Genomic DNA, 9,128 nt, shown 5'->3' with positions numbered 1-9,128 from the left:
TCCATTTTACTAAAACCATGAAATACCTTAAAACATTTTATAAAAACATGATTCTACCCTACTAGAGGCTTCCGACATCCGAGATTCCACCGGACGGTAGGAATTCCGATACCGGAGTCTAGCCGGGTATTACATTCTCCCCCCTTAAGAACATTCGTCCCCGAATGTTCCTCAACTAGTACATAGCATGGCATAAAACATAACATACATACATACATAGCACATAAACACATAGTGATCTAACCTTAAAAGAGGTGAGGGTACTGCTGGAGCATAGACTCCCGTGTCTCCCAAGTGCATTCCTTCAGATTGTGGTGGTTCCACAAGACTTTCACCATCGGGATTTCCTTGTTCCTTAACTTTCTGATCTGGGTGTCTATGATCCGTACTGGCTGTTCAACATAGGTGAGATCCTTTTGGACCTCCACATCAGGCTCACTAAGAACCTTGCTCGGATCTGACACAAACTTCCTCAACATTGAAACATGGAAAACCGGATGGATCCTTTCCATTGAAGCAGGTAAATCCAGCTTGTACGACACATTCCCAATCTTTTGCAAGATTTCAAAAGGTCCGATGTATCGCGGGGCTAGTTTACCTTTCTTCCCGAAGCGAACTACTCCCTTCATAGGAGACACCTTGAGCAATACCAGATCCCCCTCCTGAAACTCGACCTGCCTTCTGCGGATGTCTGCATAACTCTTCTGTCTGCTTGCAGCAGTCTTGATCCTTTCTCTGATTATGGGTACTACCCTGCTGGTAATCTCTACTAGCTCAGGCCCTGCCAAGGCCTTTTCTCCAACCTCTTCCCAGCAAACAAGTGATCTGCACTTCCTTCCATATAAAGCTTCATATGGAGCCATCCCAATGCTAGCATGATGGCTGTTATTGTAGGCAAACTCCACCAAAGGTAGATGCTGCCTCCAAGAACAGCCAAAGTCCAGCACACACATCCTGAGCATGTCCTCTATGGTCTGGATGGTCCTTTCTGATTGTCCGTCCGTCTGTGGGTGGAAGGCAGTACTGAAATCCAACCTGGTACCCATGGCACTCTGCAGACTCCGCCAAAACCTGGAGGTGAACTGGGGCCCTCTATCTGACACTATCGAAATAAGAACCCCATGCAGTCTGACGATCTCATCGACATACACCGGCGCCAACTTGTCCACAGAATAGCCACTCCTGACAGGGATGAAGTGAGCAGATTTAGTGAGTCTGTCCATAATCACCCATATGGAGTCCACTCTGTTGGACGCTGCCGGTAACCCCACTACGAAGTCCATAGCTATATTTTCCCATTTCCATTCTGGAATAGGTAGCGGGTTAAGCATTCCAGCCGGCTTCTGATGTTCCAGCTTCACCCTCTGACACACTTCGCAGGCTGACACAAACTGTGCCACTTCCTTCTTCATAGCTGGCCACCAATAAACCTTCTTTAGATCTTGATACATCTTGGTGGTCCCGGGGTGAACGCTGTATCTTGCATTATGAGCTTCTCTCATAATGTCTCCTTTTAGCCTTATGTCATCTGGTACACATAGTCTGCTCCCATAGCGGAGGATCCCCTTGCTGTCGAATCTGAACTCACTATCATTGCCTGACTGAACAGTCCTGGCAATCTTCACTAACTCCGGGTCCTCATGCTGCTTCTGAGCCACCTGCTCCAGAAACACGGGTGCCACTCTCATCTGGGCCACCAAGGCATCTGTACTAGACAACTCCATCTGTAGACCTTCCTCAATGAGCTTGTAAAACTCCTTCACCACTGGCCTCCTTTCTGCCGATATGTGGGATAAACTGCCGAGTGATTTCCAGCTTAAGGCGTCTGCCACAACGTTCGCCTTACCCGGATGGTACTGAATCTTGCAATCATAGTCACTCAGCAGCTCCACCCATCTTCTCTGTCTCAGGTTCAAATCTCTTTGACTCAAGATGTACTGTAGGCTCTTATGATCCGTGAAGATCTCACATTTAACCCCATAGAGGTAGTGCCTCCACATCTTGAGTGCAAAGATTACTGCTGCCATCTCCAGGTCATGTGTGGGGTAATTCAACTCATGCTTCTTCAGCTGCCTAGAAGCATAAGCAATCACCCTCTCATTCTGCATTAGTACACAACCCAGTCCCACACGGGACGCATCACAAAAGACTGTAAAGTCCTCATCACTAGATGGCAGAGCTAACACTGGTGCTGAAGTCAACCTCTTCTTAAGCTCTTCAAAACTCTCTTCGCACTGGCCGGTCCACACAAACTTCTGATTCTTCCTGGTTAGTCTGGTCAGAGGAGCTGCAATCTTTGAGAAGTCCTGAACGAACCTCCTGTAGTAACCTGCCAAACCCAAGAAACTTCTAATCTCTGTCACTGAAGTGGGTCTAGGCCAGTTAGCCACAGTTTCTGTCTTCTTGGGGTCTACCTCTATACCATTTTCCGACACCACATGCCCCAAGAACGAAATGCTCCTCAGCCAGAACTCACACTTAGAGAACTTGGCATACAAGCCATGTTCCCTTAAAGTCTGCAGAACCAACCTCAGATGATGGGCATGTTCCTCTGCGTTCCTGGAATACACTAAGATATCATCTATGAAGACAATAACGAAGTGATCCAGGTATTGACTAAATACTCTGTTCATGAGATCCATGAATGCTGCAGGGGCGTTGGTTAACCCAAACGGCATCACAAGGAACTCAAAATGCCCATATCTGGTCCTGAAAGCTGTCTTTGGCACATCTTCATCCCTTATCCTTAGCTGATGGTACCCCGATTTTAGATCTATTTTGGAGAAACAACCCGCTCCTGCTAGCTGGTCGAATAGATCATCGATCCTTGGCAGAGGGTACCTATTTTTGGTAGTGACTTTGTTCAACTGCCTGTAGTCGATACAAAGTCTGAGGGACCCATCCTTCTTTCTCACAAACAAGACCGGAGCACTCCAAGGTGAGGTACTCTGTCGGATGAAGCCCTTTTCTACCAGCTCTTGCAACTGCTCCTTCAAATCCTTTAACTCGGCTGGGGCCATCCTGTAGGGAGGGATAGAGATCGATCTAGTTCCAGGCACCAACTCTATCTCGAACTCTATCTCCCTAGCAGGTGGTAAACCTGGAAGCTCGTCTGGAAAGACATCCTGAAACTCTTTGACAACTGGCACCGAGGCTGGCTCCCTGACCTGACTGTCTAGCTCTCTCACATGAGCTAAGTACCCCTGACATCCCTTCCTAAGCAACCTACGAGCCTGTAGAGCTGATATCAGACCTCTAGGTGTGCCCCTCTTGTCTCCTCTGAAGACGACCTCTGACCCGTTCTGATCTCTGAACTTGACTACCTTGTCTCTGCAGTCCAAGGTAGCACCATGGGTAGATAGCCAATCCATCCCTAGAATGATGTCAAAGTCTGTCAAATCTAGAACCACAAGGTCGGCGGAGAGGCATCTTCCCTCAACAAAAATTGGACTGTACTGGCAGACTGACACTGCCACTGACGGGTCACACTTGGGTCCACTGACCCATAGGGGACACTCTAACCCAGAGACTATCAGACCCAACCTCTCAACGGCTCTCGGAGCAATAAAAGAATGAGATGCACCCGGGTCCATTAATGCATACACATCAGAACACCCAATGACGAGATTACCTGACACCACGGTGTTGGATGTGTTAGCCTCCTGCTGAGTCATGGTGAAGATCCTGGCTGGAGCTGATGGACCTTCACCTCGGGAACCAGAAGAAGAGGCTGCCCCTCTCCCTCTACCTCTGCCACTGCCCTGAGTTGTGGCTGGAGCTGCTGGCTGTGCCACACTACCAGAAGCTGTCTGCTGGGGCTGGCCCATAAAAGGTGCTCTAGGACACTCCCGAGCTATGTGTCCCTCCTGTCCGCATCTGAAACATGTATTAGTCCCAGCTCGACACACTCCCCTGTGCGGCCTTCCACACCTCTGGCATTCTGTGCCATCTGAGCCTGAACTCGAGCCACCGCCAAAACCCAGACCGGATTTCAACTTATTCCAAAACTTATTCTTTTTCGGCTTCTTGGTGGTGTTATCCCACCTCTTCTTACTTGAGCTTTGAGAAGAGAGACCTGGCCCTCCTCTGCCTGGGGTCTTAACCCCTGAAGACTGGGTCACTGACTGCTTCACTGACCCCTCAACTATAGCACTCGCCTCCATCCTTCGAGCCATATCCACCACAGTGTGGAAACTTTCCCTCTCAACTGACTGAATCAACGAGGAGTACCTAGAATGCAGCTTCATCACATATCTCTTGGCTTTCTTCGTATCTGAATCTAGAGCTTGCCCTGAAAAAGGCAGTAGCTCCAAGAATTTATCTGTGAACTCCTCCACGCTCATATGCTCTGTCTGCCTCAGTTGCTCAAACTCAATCATCTTCAGTTCTCTGGAACTGTCTGGAAAAGCCTATCCAGCGAACTCATTCGCAAATTCCTCCCATGTCATGCCGTCTAGTCTCGGGTCCACATAACACTTGAACCATTCCCGTGCCTTCTTGCACTTTAAAGTGAACCCTGCCATTTGAATGGCCCTGCTATCACTCGCCCCTAGCTCATCAGTTATTGTCTTTACTACTCTCAGATACTCAAAGGGGTCATCCCCTGACTTGTATTTGGGAGCATCCAGCTTAAGGTAATCTGTCATCTTTACTTTGCTCCCATCGGCTGAGCTAGGTCTAGGAGGTTGAGTAACTAGGGCTGCTGGTTCTGTAGGTGGTGGAGGTGGGGGTGCAGCATTCCCCGAGGTGGGGTTTGCCGGGTTTGGATAGAAGGGTGAGGGTGGATAAGCTGGGTACTGTGTATAAGGTGGATAGAAAGGTGGATAAGGCATGTAGGTAGGGTAGGGGTTAAAGCTGGAGTAATCCAATGTGCCTCCCATCGGATACCCTGAACCCTGTGGGAAGGGTGGATAATGGGGTGGAAAACCATACCCCGAGGCCTGAACGCCTCCTTGAGACTCCCCTGTCCCCTCTTCCTCCATGCTCACATCCAGGTTCCCATCCCTCCTCTGATCCTCTTCCATAACCTCCCTCACATCTGAAGAACTTCCTCCTCTATCTGTCCCCCTTCTGCTAGCATCAAAAGACCTTCTAGGGTCCCTTGACACTCTTTCTCTATTTGCTCTACAAGACATTGCCCTAGGCAATGTAGGAGGACGGGCGCTCGTGCCCTCATCCTCAGGTGGCACTCCGGTCAATCTTGCCGATCGACGGGTTCCTCTCATCCTGTTTTCTGAAAAATAGTACACATCACACAAACATCAGCATCATATGGTTCATGTGGGCACACATGAACCCTCATCACATAAACATATTATTCATATCATAGCATCAATGCACATGTATATAATCATGGCATTTCACATCATCATACAAGACAGGACTCCACATCCTATCCTAGTGGACATGATCTTCCTATTGTGCTTGACCTTCTAGAACATCTATGAGCCCGACACTCTAGGTCCGATCCTATGAACCTAGGGCTCTGATACCATTCTGTAACGACCCGAAAATCGGACCGCTACCGGCGATAGGATCCGGGTCGGCTTAAGGCTGCCAAGACCCGTAGCAAGCCTGACTTGCAACCTGAAAACCTGTTTAATCCCATACATGATCACAACATACATAAAAATTTAAAACTTTTCTTTCATACATCCAACTCAACCTGAACATGCACTGCACATAGCCATAATCATAATCATGATCCCTCTGTGGGATCTCATCAATGCCCCAATGGGCGATACATCATAAGATGAGTTGGCTTTCATGAACATAATAAAACATTTTTGATCATGGAATAAAAGGGATACCTCATACACAATGTCAAGCACAATATCTAATCCTCAATATCATTACATGACTGGAACTGTACTTTTACATGACTGGAACTGTACTTTTACATAACATTAATACATCTATCATGTCCACACTAACTATTACATACACGTGACTTCATTACTCTTGTAAACCTCCTGGTCTACCCTGTAACTGCAGTCCTGGGGAAAATTGGGAGAGGGGTGAGCTACTAGAGCCCAGTGAACAGAATAATAAAACACTTAAAACATATGATAACATGAAATGCATCACATCACAGCTAATCACATCAAGGATGAACTTGTCACCAATAGCCCTCTACATGGTCCAACTGTGCCAGAACGTAGAATGGGTCCTGGTCTTTCCCTTACATAGTGCCAGCGAACATAGAATGGGTCCCACTGGTCTTACTTTCCATACCGTACATATCATATCTTCATATCAGAGATCGAGGGCTATGGATCATTCAACATTCATCCACATCAACATCAAAATGTGCAATGCAACATATTCGTGAATTCTAATGCAAGCAACCTAATTCATCACATGGCATTCATGATGCATGAACAATGCTCAAAACTTTGAAATTTATTTACTTTAAACGTAAAGGTTTATTCCACTCACCTCTGGATAGCTCTGACCAGACACTGGGGCAACAGACTCACTGCGGGGGTCCTCAGTTCCTCGGGTCCGAACCTACACAGGTGGACTCAAATGAGGGACCAAACATACGTGAACATAACTCTAAACTATTCCCCAAAAACCCCCTAAAACATCATGGAATAATCATAGAAAAACATGCAAGAAAGGGCTGGACAGGGCACTTTCGGCGGCAGGTTCGGCGGCCGAAAGTCCCTCCAGAGCCGAAAGTCAGGCAGGTTCGGCGGCACCTTCGGCGGCCGAAACTCCCAGACAGAGACGAAACTCATGCATGTTCGGCGGCACCTTCGGCGGCCGAAAGTCCCAGACAGAGACGAAAGTCTCCTTTCGGGGGCAAGCTTCAGCAGCCGAAGGCTGCCTCCACAAGCACGTTCGGCGGCCGAAAGTTCCTTCGGCTGCCGAACCTGGTTTATCCCAGAATGGCAGAAACTCAGCTCCCTTATGCATTTATGCCTCCACTCTCATCCAAACATGCATAAACCTATTCTACAACACTCATACACAAGCATACAAGTTCCTAGGGGCATCAAACCAACAAAACCCCAACTACAACACACAAGCAACTCACATTGTTCAAAATCACATCAAAAACCCATAAGCTCAACATAAGGTACACATGCATTTTCTACCCCATGAACTTGCATAAAACTTGCTTAAAACATAATGTAAGCTAGAGATCGACTCTTACCTCTTGAAGATCGAGGGTGGAGGCGATCTAACTTGGAGTTGGAAGAGATTTGAGTTTTTGAACCTCAAAGCTCCAAAACTTGCTCAAAACTCGGAAATCTTCAAAACAAGATGAAAACTAGTGAAAAACTTGAAAGATCTGAAGGAAAAGACTCAAGATCGGTGAGGGATGGCGGAGAACTCACCTTGGCCGGAAATGGGGAAAAATCTCGCCCGTTTTCGGCTAAGGGACCCTTTTATAGTGGCTGGCCAGGCCACGTTCGGAGGCCGAACGTGCCTCCGCATGCATGCCATGTTCGGCGGCCGAACCTGGACTTCCCTCACTTATGCTTTCGGGGGCCTAAAGGCGCTCCCGAAGGCATGCATGTTCGGCGGCCGAACTTGAGGTTCGGCGGCCGAACTTGAGGTTCGGCGGCCGAACCTGAGTTTTCCTTCAAGGTTGTTTTTATGCAAAAACTCATTTCCATTTTACTAAAACCATGAAATACCTTAAAACATTTTATAAAAACATGATTCTACCCTACTAGACGCTTCCGACATCCGAGATTCCACCGGACGGTAGGAATTCCGATACCGGAGTCTAGCCGGGTATTACAGCGTGGACAGCATTGGAGATACCTAAGGCGCACATCTCTAATTCTATTTAAGGGACACTTAAGTGGCCGATGAGAAGACACTCTCAACTCGGCAATTCCGCAAGGATCCTGCGCAAGGAAGAATTCAAGATCTCAATTCCATCGGTTCCTTTCTTTTTCCTTTTATTTTTTCTATTTTAACTCAGCCAATGAGTGGCTGATTTCTTTAATCTAGTTGAATATTGGTTGAAGCTTTAGTTGTTTAATGGGTTGTGAGACTTGATCAAATATTGTTTAACTTTGGGAGTTCAATATTCATGCAATTTAATACTTAATTTTCATATTACTTTGTTATTGAGATCTACGTTGATTTTTGATTGCAAAATAATTATTTGTTAGTTTGAATAATTTAAGTCTGTACTTGCTTAGATTATTCTTACATAAGAATACTTGGCATAAAACCAAGGAAGTTGCATGATCTAGCGTTATCTCTATACGTTTGGGTAGCTAGGATTGGATCTCTCTATTTCTTAATGCAATTGATAGTTGTTTGTTGCCGGAGGCCCAAGGACGTCCCTTGGCAACTTATTGATTAGTAATTAATTAGAGGACGTTCCCTAATTAATTTAATAATAAGGAGAGATAATGGTGGTGAGAGGCTTTCTCCATCTCCATAACTAATCTATTGAATCAACCCAAAAGAACAAAGTGTATGTGATCAATCCCAATAACTAAAGTGGATCCAATACTTCAACTAGAGCTTTCTCATTATTGATTACTTTTTATTTAATTATTTGCTTTCCATTATTATTCTCATTATTAGTTTACTACAATCAATCTCAAACCCCCCTGTTATTTTGTTGACAGTTTTTAATCCCAATTTCAGTTTATCTCGTTTGATCCCGCTTTCAGTTTTTTTATCTCATTTTCAGTTTATTATCGTTTCAGTTTATTTTCTTGGTCATAAAAAGAGAAATAGGTGAGTTCTCAATTCTCTGTGGATTCGATCCTTTCACCGCTATCTACAAGTATAAATTTGTTGATAACCAGAGAAGTTATTTTTGACCGACTTCGACAATCGCGAGTCAGTGCCGGTAACGGTCTGATTTTCGAGTCATTACAGAGTGGTATTAGATCCCTAGGTTTATATGGTTGGACCTAGATTATTGGGCTCATAGACGTTATAGAGGACAAGCACAATTAGGAAAATTCATGTCCACTAGGGATAGGATATAGAGTCCTGTCTTGATGTATATACGATGATGTGTAATGTCATGATTATATGCATGTGTATTGATGATATAAAATATAATGTTTATATGTTTAAATATTATTTTCTAGAAGAATGGATGCGTGGCTCACGTCGATCTGCACGATTGATTAGAGTCCCAC

The sequence above is a fragment of the Manihot esculenta genome, chromosome 11 (genome assembly GCF_001659605.2).
Source record: "Manihot esculenta cultivar AM560-2 chromosome 11, M.esculenta_v8, whole genome shotgun sequence".
Taxonomy (NCBI): domain Eukaryota; kingdom Viridiplantae; phylum Streptophyta; class Magnoliopsida; order Malpighiales; family Euphorbiaceae; genus Manihot; species Manihot esculenta.
This window is presented reverse-complemented; position numbering follows the sequence as displayed.